A 12,363-nucleotide genomic window follows, 5' to 3' on the forward strand; every position below is an offset into this window, starting at 1 on the left:
TGTCAATTCTTACTTACTCATTCTTTATCCCATAAAGTCACCGTTTTTAGGCATGAATAGATCAGTAAAGTGAAGACCTTATCTTCAAGGAGTTAACTTTGTAGGATATAATCAACATTTCCATTCTGGTAAAATGCACAAGAAGTTGCTTGTTTTTGTCTTAATCCTGGACCTCCTCGGTTTGGAACCTAGTCTCCAAGTCACACCCAAAAAAACCCTCTTCAGAATGTTAGCCTAATCATCTTCATCAACTTAAAGAAAAAAACTTACATTTGTAATTTATCTTTCAGTATTTGACAGGTTTACTTTTACTAGAAGAAATAAACCATGCCAGGCTCCCAGCCCAGAGCTGGAGCAGTGAGTGGCTGAGATATTACTTCCCTTTCTCTTCCCCCTTTAGGAGCTTATCTTGTATGATGTTCACATCCACCCACCCTGTGAGGTAAACTGGGTAGGGTTTGATCATTCTCATTAACATATAAGGAAAAGAAAATTCTACGACAACCAAGGTGACAGAGTTGGCAGATTCATGGCTTCTGACTCCTAATCCAGTATTCTTTACACTCAGCATGTTACCACCTATTTCCAGGACAAATATAAGGAAAGAATTGCAAGGCAGAAGAAAATCCCATTTTCTTGAGTTGAATAGTTAGAAGCTGTTGCATGACAGTGATTTTCCTGAACCCGCTTAAAGATAACTGACCACTTTCAGCTCACACACACCTTGATGTCTACAGCATACTAAGTCCTTTATTGTGGTGATAGCAAGAGCCTTGGTTTGCTGGCATCTCAGAAATCCTATGTCAGATGGAAAGAGAGCATTTTCTCAGTGACGACTGCTGCCATTCCCTCCTTATGCCATCAGCATAAAAACCAAAATTCTCACAATGGGCTTGAGGCAAGATGCCGTGAGGCCCTCAATCTTCCGCCACTCCCCCACCCCACTCTCTCTGCTCCAGCACACAGGCCCCCTTGCAGTCCTCAGAACAGCAAGGCCCACTCCTACCTTTGGGCCTTTGCCCTACCTTTTTCCTCTGTCTGGAACCCTCTTTTCCAAGATATCCTCACAGTTGCTTACATAACTGCTTTCAGTCTTTGTTTAAATGTCATCTTTCCCATAAGTCTCACCCTGTCCATTATACTTAAAATGTCAACTACTTTCACTCCCACCATTCCCCTTACTTTATTTTTTCTGTTTTTTGCTGTGATACTTATCATCTTCTAAAGTATATATTTTACTTATTTAATATGTTTATTATTTATCACCTGTCCCCGCCTCTTTTGCCTGTCTTATTCAAAGATATACCCCAAGAGGCCCATAGGAAGTGTTGAATGAACGAACACATCCCTAGACAGAAGTCAGGGGTTGATTAAGATGGATGCGTGGTAGATATTGCTCCTATATTGAGATTCTTGGGAGGACTTCAGTCTTTCAAATTGTTACCTTTTATAACTATTAGAGTTACCTAAATAGCTTTTACTTTGTTTTTTCCCTCATGGAAATAATTCCTGATGGGATCTCAGGTTCACTTAATCCTGCATTGTCCCCTGCAGGAGCCATTTGTCCCAGAGCTGCCTGTGTTGTGAAAGCGGTATGGGCGTTGCACCACTTGGAGCTTGTCCCTGCCCCTGCCTGAGACAGCACACGCCTTCCGTCTCCATGCAGTCACCTGGCAGACGCCACCTCAGCACCCCAAGCTGGTGACACCCGAGCTTTCCTTGCCAGCAGCAGGTTTTCCTGTTTAATCCGTGTTAACATTCCACTGCAGGTTCTCCTAACTGGCACGTATTCTGTCTGATAAACCTTGTCCTCCCCCTTCCTGCTTCTATCTTTTTTTCTCTTATGGAAATATTATTTATTTATAACATGTTGTAACAGACAGCTATACGGTCAAGAGGGAAGCATACTTCTTCGCAACAATACCCACATAAGATATTAAGGGTGATTTTTCCACTTGGAAGATATAGGCTAGGAGAGCGGCATAGGTTTGACAGGAACCGGAGCTGGAAGGAGTAGAGATGGAAGGAATAGGATAGAGATGGAGTAGGAAGCCCCCACCATCGGGGTGGGTTTGCTAAACCATCTCCTCGTGGAGCCTGTGCAGGGTGGCTCAGCCTCTAAAAGCACTCAACGTGCTTCCTCCTTAATGTGACTCTGCTGTATATTTGGAAGTGGAAGATGCTGACCTCTCTGATCTGTTTGACTAGGCCATACACCACAGAACGTATCTTGCAGGGGGAAGGAATAAGAAGAGCCTTTAATTTTCTTCAATTTTTCACGGTTTTCATTTCCATTTGAACGGTATGTGTCAGAAGACCTCCGGGTGGTGAAATGTCTTCGCCTTGTCATCATTTCCTCTCCACAGTCTGCCTCACGCCCATGAACTACGCCTTGGAGTCACTTCTGATAGGAACTCATCCCTTCTTGAACTGCCTGGAGATCACTTCCTAGTCCATCTTTGTTAGCATTATAACAAAGCTTATGTGTGACCATTTTTAAGGGAGGGGACATATGCTTTCAGGACGGTGCTTTGCTAGGCACACAATACATAACTATTGATCAACTGCTTAGCCACCTAAGTAAGGCATTTGTAATCTTGCCATTATGTAGCACAACGTCTGGAAGGCCACACGATCCATTACCAGAGAGAATCCAATCTTACCCTTAGCTGATCACAGATATGCTTGGGGGACAAAGAATGGTGCAAACAGTATCTTTATTGCTCTCCTCACATTCAGAGAGAGGCCCTGACATTTTCTCTCCCTCTTTTTTCCTTTAGGTCTCTCTGCCCCCAAAGTTCCTGACTCCATCTCATTGTGGCATCCGTGGTACAAGTCTGCGGTCTGTGGGATGCATTCCTGGCTCCATTTACAGAAGTGGATGCTAGGTAGATAATTACATTCTTCAGCATAAAACTTCTAAAAGACAAGCAGCCTCTCATTTGCTAATATCTGTCATTTCTCTGGTATAATATTAAGAGCTAAAATCTATGGAGCTCTGACTCTGTGCCAGGCACTGTGCTAAGCACCTTCCATGTACTATCTCATTTAAAGTTCACAAAACCTGTGAGTTGAGTACCATCACTTTTCTGATGATTTCATAGACTAGGAAGGTGAGACATGGAGAGTCATACAGGAAGTCACACAGCTAAGTAGTAAAGAATTCAGAATCCAGACCCAAGCTAACTCTAAAGCTGGCATGCCTAAGGTGTAGAGCTGGCATACCATAGCGTCTGGAGCAGTATTGAGAAGATTAAAGGAGCTGAGACGTGCAAAGCACTTAAAACACTGCTTGGCACATGGTGAGACTCAATGCAAAGTCATGCTTATCACTAGCGATGAACATGGAATGAAACCAAATGGGAGAAGGGAAAGAAGGGGTGAGTCTTGCCACATACTCATTATTTAGAGAGTGTATATAAAGAATGAAGGTGAAAACAAAAGTTGCATTGGGAAGCTTTCTTTCTCTTATCAAATATTTACAGTGTCGGTTAAGGGCCAGGCCCTGTGTTATGTGGAAAGAGTCAACTTAGTTGTTGCTCAAATGAGACAGAGGAAGAGACTTACAAATGGATAAGCCCATCAAGTGTTATAGGTCTTATTAGAGCAAGATTTACAGAGAAGAGGGAGTGGTTAATTCCTACAGGGCTGGGGTTCAGGGTCAGGAGGAGTGTCATTGGCTGGAACGAGGACCTCCAATTTGTAATACAACTGCCATAACAATGAGGGCCACCAGGATCAACATTTTCCTAAATTTCATCTGCAAACCTGGCAGCACCCAGAAGCCACTCACAGATGTCTGAAGGATATTTCTGGTCACATCTCCCCTCATCAGTGCAGTAGGAAGCAGATATTGTTCACTACAGTATGCTAAACGAAGTGTAGAGATTAAATCCAAACACACAGTCACGTAAACCTTCTTCAGCTTCCAAGACTAAATCACCTCTTTTCTTTGTTCCAGAAAGGCCATATTTGCTATCTATTTAAAGAAGGTATTAGGCAGTGAACTTGGGTTTACATTTCAGTTTTGTTTTTTTTTATAGCCTCCAAATCCTAATAATTTTCTACCATACCCATATTACCACATTTCCCTGTTGTCGTTACACTACGCTAAATTGATTTACCTCCCTGTCTAAGTTTTATACTTACAAAGTTAGAATAAACCTAGGAGAATGTGACAGGGTAGAAGGATGCTGGACCTGGAGTGTGGTGGTTTGGCATCCAATCTCTTCTCTGCCATTTACTAGCATCACCTTAACTTGTATTACTCACCTGTAAAATGGGTTTTATAATACATACAGAGTGAGTTGCTACTCTGGAACTTGGAGAAAAATAAGATTGACTTCAAGAACTCAGCTAGAGGATTTCCACACAACGGATGTGACAACCATCTGTGGAAGTAAACCAAGAGATTCTCTGTGACTTGTAGCTTTAGAAACACCTCAAATTCCAATCGGGTTGGTCTGGGTGCAAACTCAGGAAGGGTAAACTTGAACATAATTAAGATTTAGTTTGTAGAAAAAAGTCAATAGTATTGACTCCTCTTTGGAGAAAGATTTTGTGAACAAAGAGATAAGCTAGGACAGGCAGGGGGGTCAGCCAACTATGGCCTATAGACCAAATCCAGCTTTTTACCCATTTTTATAAATAAAGTTTTGTTGGGACAGTTGTTTATATATTGTCTATGGCTGTTCTTGTGCTAAAATTACAGAGTTGAGTAGTTATGACGGAAGTCATATGGCCCACAATACCTAAAATATTTACTTTTTTACAGAAAAAGCTTGCTAATTTGTAATGTAGAAGATCAGTCTTTGATCTCCTCTAGCACATCTTCAGAATAAAATATACTCCCATTAGTTCCCATATTGGGGCTGAGGGATCCTATTCTTACCAGAATCTCCATGTGTGAGGTGTAATTATAAATGTCCACTAGTGTGGATATAGTGATGGAAACTCCAGAGTATCTAAGTTTGGAAATGTCTAGGATGAGATGTCTAATAAGTCCAACACCAGAAGTTACTGCCCCTGATAGCCACATTCCCACCTTGGAGAGGAACCCAACAAGCTATCACAGCATAACACCATTTAATATTCAAATAGCAATTTTCCTGTTCTATTCCATACCCCTAAAGCAATCTTCTAATAATTTGACTTCCCATGTAAGGTGCCCCCAAGAAAGCTGGTCATGTTGACATCTGTCTGCTTGCTAGTTGCATTGCTCCTTACTGATGACTAAATTGGTGTTCTGGTTTACCTATGTTAGTCTCTATGAACCTGGTTTATGTGCCTCAATCCCTGACTGGCAGATACAATCTCAATGTACTAACACATTCAGGGTTCTGAACATGCAACGTTGTCATGAGAATTACATGAGTAATAAATGTGGACCCAACTTGGTAAACCATAAAGACCCACTATGCTGCTTTGATTTCCAGAGTGTGCATATTTAGTAAAAGCTGCAGGAGAGGGGTGGGACTATTCTCTGTGGAAGAGGCTTTGCTATAGTGGAAATACTGTGAGTATGAGTTGTTAACACTTTTCAATTGAGGTGGCTGATAGAAACTTATCAGCCAGTTTTGATTCAAATTCTTGCTTAAATGTCTCTTAAATCTACTTTACCCTCTCCCCCAGCCCTCCCCCACTCCTGAGTAGAGCCCTCATCATCTCTCACCTGGGCCTACGACAACTGCCTGCCTCCTGTCTAACCATACCAAATGATCTCTCAGCCACCATGTAATAAAATGATCTACCCCCAACATAAAGCTCAGCATGTGGCCACATTAACATTTTTTCAGTAATGTAGCGTTCAAACTCCTGCACATCCTGGCCCCACCCCACCAGACACATTACCAGCCACACCAGCCATGATCCACCTACACTCCACCATGTACCGATTCTGCAACACAGCATTCCCTGTTATTCTCCTGTGCTATGGCAGGCTGCTACTTGTTCCCTATGGCTTGTTCTTCACTTTTCCACCTTACTAAAAATACATTTCCCTGCCCCCCCCCCCCCCGACCCCACCAGCTAGATATGGCCATATGTCTATCCTCGAAGCCAGTGAAATGTAGGAGGAAGAGAAGTGTGCAACTTTTGCCTCACTTGACTAAAATGGACTAGCTTGCCCTGGACTTCTTCATTCCAGCCTTCCTATGACTGGAACTTGCTCTTAGCAGCAAGCCAGCTGATAGTCCACCAATCCAAGAGGATTGTGGAGCTACACATTGGAAGGGTCTTGGTTCCTGAATGACCTGGTAGAGCAAAGCTGCCCCACCCAATTGACTACCCACCTTCAGACTATTATGTGAGAGACAGACGGACTTCTTTCAAGCCACCATATTGTGGGTCTCTTTGTTATAGCACTTAGCCTTTATGCTAACACACTGGCCTTCACGTGTTCTAATTCTTCAGGCTGCCCCAACTCTGTTCACTTGGCAAGCTCCTGCTCACCATTTTTGTGAAGGACCACGATGCCCTCAGGACCAGGCAGCATTAATCCTTCTTTGCCTGTGCACTCCAGAGTACATTTACTTGATTACATCACCAACACTAGACTGTTGTAATTTGATTTTTGGCTTGTCTATTCCATGACCATACCCTCCCATCAGAAAGAGGAGAACCATTTTTAAATTTATCTTTGAATCTTCTTAGATCTAAGTTTAGCATGTAGTAGGAGGTCAATATGTTTTAAAAGTAAATGAATAAAGGTGCATCGTCTTATCTTTTAGCTTAGCAGTAAGGAGCGTTTGAAAAATTAAGTAGAAGACAGAAAACTAGAGAAAGGGGATAAATGAGAAGGAAGGAAGGAAGGAGGGAGGGAGGGAGGGAGGGAAAGAAGGAAGGAAGAGAGGGAGGGAGGGAGAGAGGGAGGGGGAGGCATAGACAATGCCTTCAAGGTCTTCTGCATCCTCAGAAGCACCTGGCCCTCTGTAGGAACTCAATATCCACTACTGATTGGACCAACTTTTGCTTGTCGTTATTGCTTCCTTCAGTCAGATCCCAAGGAAGCTGCTATAGGAAGTCACTCAGGAGACTAAAAGAATAGTGAGCATGGTGTGTCGGATTGGCTGTTAATTAACACCTATTATTCCAATTATTGAGTAAACAAATCTACATTAGATGTATGCAAGTGTTTAGACATATGGCTTCATTTAATTAAATATATTTCAGTTTATAAAATGTCTCACGATTATACAATAGTTGTTAACTTAAAACTCATTTCTTTATTTCATCAGATTTTCAAACAGAAGCTTTCCAAGGAGATTGCTTCTTTAACTGATCCTATTTAGTTCCTGTAGTCACGTCCACTCTCACTACTCTGTAAATACAGCACATGTTGCTTGTGGTAACACATGCTAGAGAAAAATCTGGGAAACTGGATGGCCTTTAATTATTCAAGATTTAATCGTGCAAACATGTACAATCAATATTTGTTCATCTTAATCTGATTACCAGCTAGTGGTGTTCAGTACCTCCATCAACAGGATAACAATACGACACATTTCGTAGACTTGCCCTAGACTCTTCCAACAAGCTTATTGGAAGCTAGTGAACTCATCAATGGCATTTTCAGGAGCCAACGCACCTTCCTGCACCTACATCCCAGGACCATATTTGCCTGACATCTTGTGGCCACAAGGAACATGACAGTCTATAAACCCAACATCTGTACACAGTGCAAGCAGCATCTTTGAATGCTAATATCAGCATTACAGTTAGAGCAAATACAAAACTGCTTAGAAGACGTGTGGCATGTAATTATTTCATCTAATAATGGAAACTAGTCTTTTTATTTTTACGAGGCAAGTTGGAACATGTGGTTCAATTCTTCTAAGGAAAGGAATAGGTCCTCTATCTGGGCTGAACAACATCTGGTTTGGTGTCAACTATCTTGCTCACAGAACACTTCTCCTGTGAAAGATCCACCAAAACAGAATGTGGCTCACTGGACTGAGGAAAGAAAGAGTATCTACAAGTCAGCTCCTCTGGGAGAGAGGATTTCGAGCTGGGGTTATTGGAACAAAGAGTGGAGAAACCTCTGAGTACTAAGCAGGGGACTGATGAAAGGTTTCATTTTTAACACATATGGTATAGTGTTGTGGCTCACACACTTTATTTTTCAGCCCTGACAACATTTTGTTCTAACCCATATTTAGTGTGGAATCCTGTAAACATAAAACAGAAAAAAAATAGAGGTGCTTTGAATTGGGAGTCTGAGCTCCACTGGCTTAGCTTCCCTTGCCCCCCTGAGATACCTCCTCAAATCCGGACTTTTGAGGGAACAGCTTGAAAACCACTGGAAAGATGGAAAGCATTAGACTTGAAATCAGAAGCCCTAGCTTTGTAACCCAACTCTACCCCTTAGTAGCTGAGCATCATATAATAAGTCATTAACCTTTCTAAACCTCAGGTTCTTCATCCATAAAATACAGGAAATAGTATTTATTCCACAGGGTTATTGGCAACATTAATAGAGGCAGAAAAATGAAAGTGCTTTGTAATTGCTAGACAAACGATCATGTTGTCATCATTAGACAGCCATAATGAGTAGTCACGCAACCAAGAGGAACAAGCTCCAGACGGTGCCTTGCGTTGTCTTCTTGCCAAGTTTCAACGAAATCCAGAGGAATCCATTGGAAGTCTTGATTAATGAATATGTCTCTGAGTACCTTAGAACAGCTAAGACACAGTGGAATGCTCTGAACACTAGAATATAGGGCCTCCAAAACACACGTTGGTTCATTATCATCACCTTGCTCATTATGAAGGATAGCTTTCCCTGAATCTGTTAGCCACTCCCACCTTATGTAGTAACCAAATCAGAAGGTCTACATTAGTATGTCTTAAAAGAAGGTACAGATACAGAGGTACAGAGAGGTTGTAACTTGTCTCTGAGCACACAGCAAGTTCATGACTAAGCTAGGGCTAGATTCCATCTCTCTTGTCACTCCAGTGATCATCCACCTGCCTAGGACAGCCTGTCAGATAAAGGATACCCGTCTATGTCAGTGAAGGAAGGAAAGTGGGCTATGCTGCACTGAAGAAATTCAATGAAGATAACCAATCAGGCAACTCCAGAATTACTCCCAGGAGCTGGGAGCTGCCTGGGGCCAGCAGGATGAAACAGTATAGAAACCTAGGATTTGCTTCCATAGGGAATTTAATGAGCAGGAAATGGAATATGTTCTCTCTGCTGGGAATAGTATCAGGAGATATTTCTAGGTGTTTCCAAGGGAGGACTGATCTTGACCGACCAGCAGTAGGATGTCACCCCTTACAGCCCATGAATCTGGGCACCCACAGCCCCGTGAGTGTGTGATACCAGGTGAGGAGGTGAAGCAGGAAGTGTTGCTACTGTGACAGGCAGCGGGATGTTATCAGCGAGTTAGGATGCAGACAGTCAAACACAGAAGATGTGGCTTATTCCACAGGACACCTTTAACAGATTAGAATAAATTCTCAAGGAAAGGTGTATCATTTCCAGCAGAAAATTTTACAAATAAGCTGTCTGATGTGTGATCCTGATCCAAAAAATGGATATGGCTAGGATCAGATTTCCTACCAAACCCTCTTTTTAGGCTGAAAATTATATAGTTGTATTGTGCCATTAAAGATAATTTAAAAGAAAAAAGGTATTTAATTTAGAGATCATTTCTGGCAAGCCTGAGCCCTGTCTTTACCAGCATTTGAAGCTATTATATTAACTACCAAAATCAGAACCACAGACAATCTTGCCTATTAATGGGCCAGGCATTTGTGCCTTTCTCTCATGCTCTTTAATATTTGCTATTTCCTTTATTTGAACCAAAAGGAGAAAAAGCTCAGTTGCAGAAATAGAACACGTCGCACTTGAATTCAGTAGAGCTTTTTAAAAAAGAGAAAGCCTTCCCAAGCAGGATGATAAATGGCTAATAAGAAACAGGGGTGCCTAGGGGCTGGCGAGGATGGGCTCACTACGCATGAGAATTCAGGATTCAATGATAGGTAGCTGCTGTTTCTACCCTCAAAGAAGGAGCTATGGATTCATTTTTAAGGAAAATTAGTTGGATCCTGGGGACTGCTAAAGGTGGCCCAGCAGCATCTCTGAGCCTGCCACACTGGGTGACCTTTGCATGGGGCCGTAGAAAGAACAATGGAGAGGCAACACGCCTAAATTAGTCACTGGGGCTGTTTGATTAGTTCCTGTGCCAGATGTTCCCTAGTTGATCCCTGCCTGGCCCATATGTCCTCCTTGAACAAGAGAGCCGGCAGAGCCAGCAGCCGCCACTTCAGAAGCAGCCACCAGAGCAGGCTAATGGAGTCCTTGGCAGGAGGTTGCTGCCTGATTGGTTCTTCACCATTTCTCTTAGAGATCAAGGGCATTATGCAGACAGCACACCTGCCCACTCTTGGGGCCAGGCTCAAGGTGGCTAGACAGCCTTGATTCCCACTGAGCTCGGGTGAGCTCCACAGAGCCCCTCAGCTGTGTCCCCCGCCCTCTCCCTCTTTTTATCCCCTTCACAAAAAGCCCCCGTGGAATTTAGTAAACAGCCATTGCCACGTTCAAAGTGGGGCTCAATCTGGCCAGCAGGTTTTCTGTTTCCACTAGCAGTATCCACCTGCTGTCCACCAAGCTGAGCTGACTGCCGTCTTCTGAGTGAAGGGTGGAGGGGGATCAACATTTTAAGCTGGCAGGTGAAGACAAGAGACTTGAGATCCTGCTCATTTGGGGAGTTGGCTTGTTTTGTCCTTTAGTATCAACAAGAACTGCGTTGTGGGTGTAAAAGGCACGGACAACTTTCCCGGCTTCTCAGGAGGCCTGTAAGGGTCATCTCTTTTGTCTGTCCACATCATGCACTTCTTCTGGGAACTCTGCCTCACCCTACTCTTGGGCACCTTTCTCATGCTGGCCAGTCAGAGAACTTCTCTGCAATTTTCAAACTGAAACTGGGCAGAGAGCTGGTCCTACTCCAGGGTTGGGAGCTGTGGGGTGTGAGTCTCGGGACCTATCAGTGGCCTCACGGCAGAAGCTCCAGTAACAGACCAGTCAGTCCCTGGGCCAGCTGCTCCTGAGGACCCACTGCGCATCTGCCCTTCCCCTTTAGCTGTCTGATCCTTCCTTCAATTACATAGGCTACTCCCATATACTTCCAGTAAATTACTATTTTTGCCAAAGCCATTTTGAGTTTCTGTCCTTGAATCTAAAAGAGTCCTGACAAATAAATGGATCAAATCAAATGGAAACAGGACTGTATCCAGAATCACCACATTTTTGAAAGCCACCACTCTGATTAACCAATTTGCCAAAAATCAATTCCTCAAATAATCTATTTGCGGAGAGACCTAGTCACAAAACTGAGGATTTCCCCATGCTTTGGTTTAGCCACGGTTTCTCTAAGGCTGTTACATTAACATTTAGCTATGATGTCAGTCAGACTCTTCAAAGTTGAATGTCAATTTCTTATGGATTTCACATCTTAAATGCCCAGGATGTTTTGAAGGGTAGAAGTTTTATTTGCAAATAGAATGAGTTTCCCTTAAATACAGTTTGCCACCCTTCGAATTTGAGATCTTATACACCTGCTCCTCCCTATTTCTTCTCTTCATCTTCTATTCCGGCATTCTGCCTCATCTTTGCCAACGCCCACAAAATGGCTGTGACAAACTATTCTAGATGCAGTTAAATAACGTATCTGACCAATTTTAGTAATTTGATCATGCAGCAAGTTGGTCTTCAGATGAACTGTGAATAATTTACTTTCAATGACTTCACCAACATGCTAGTCAAACACGTCACCATCACGGATGGGTTGGAAAAATGAAATCCAAGAGGAACCTACAAAATTTGGCTTTTATCTACCCCTTCTCCCTTCCTGTTCAGTAGACTAGCGCATACCCTACTAGTGGATCTCCTCAACCTTCAAGACAGATTCTGAGCCCGTGATCTGAAGGGTCTGTGTGTTGCTTTGGGAGGGCCATGGATCCTTCCTGGGCTGGGTCATCCTAAGCTCTGGGTGACTGCATTACCCCTGCCCTCATTATAGCAGGAACTTCTCCTTCATGGCACATCAACCACCTGCAATAATTAATTTTTAGTTTTAGTTGTTTGTTTATAATGCCCTTCCCCACTAAACTGTAAGTTCTTGAGTGCAGGAATAATTTCAGCCTGGTCTCCTCACTGTATCCTGGGGGCCTGTCTGGTCAAGGGCACCATTTGGGAACCATTCTGTCTTTGGCTTCACTGACCTTGCTGCTGCCTCACTTAAAACCTTCTGGGTCTTCAGCAGCCTGAGGACCAGACCCAAGTCATCCATGCCTTCTCTAACAGCTCTGGCTTTTCTGGTGGCTGTGTGGCTGGAAGAGCCTGGTCTCACCTGCTAGACA

The sequence above is a fragment of the Diceros bicornis genome, chromosome 4 (assembly GCF_020826845.1).
Source record: "Diceros bicornis minor isolate mBicDic1 chromosome 4, mDicBic1.mat.cur, whole genome shotgun sequence".
Taxonomy (NCBI): domain Eukaryota; kingdom Metazoa; phylum Chordata; class Mammalia; order Perissodactyla; family Rhinocerotidae; genus Diceros; species Diceros bicornis.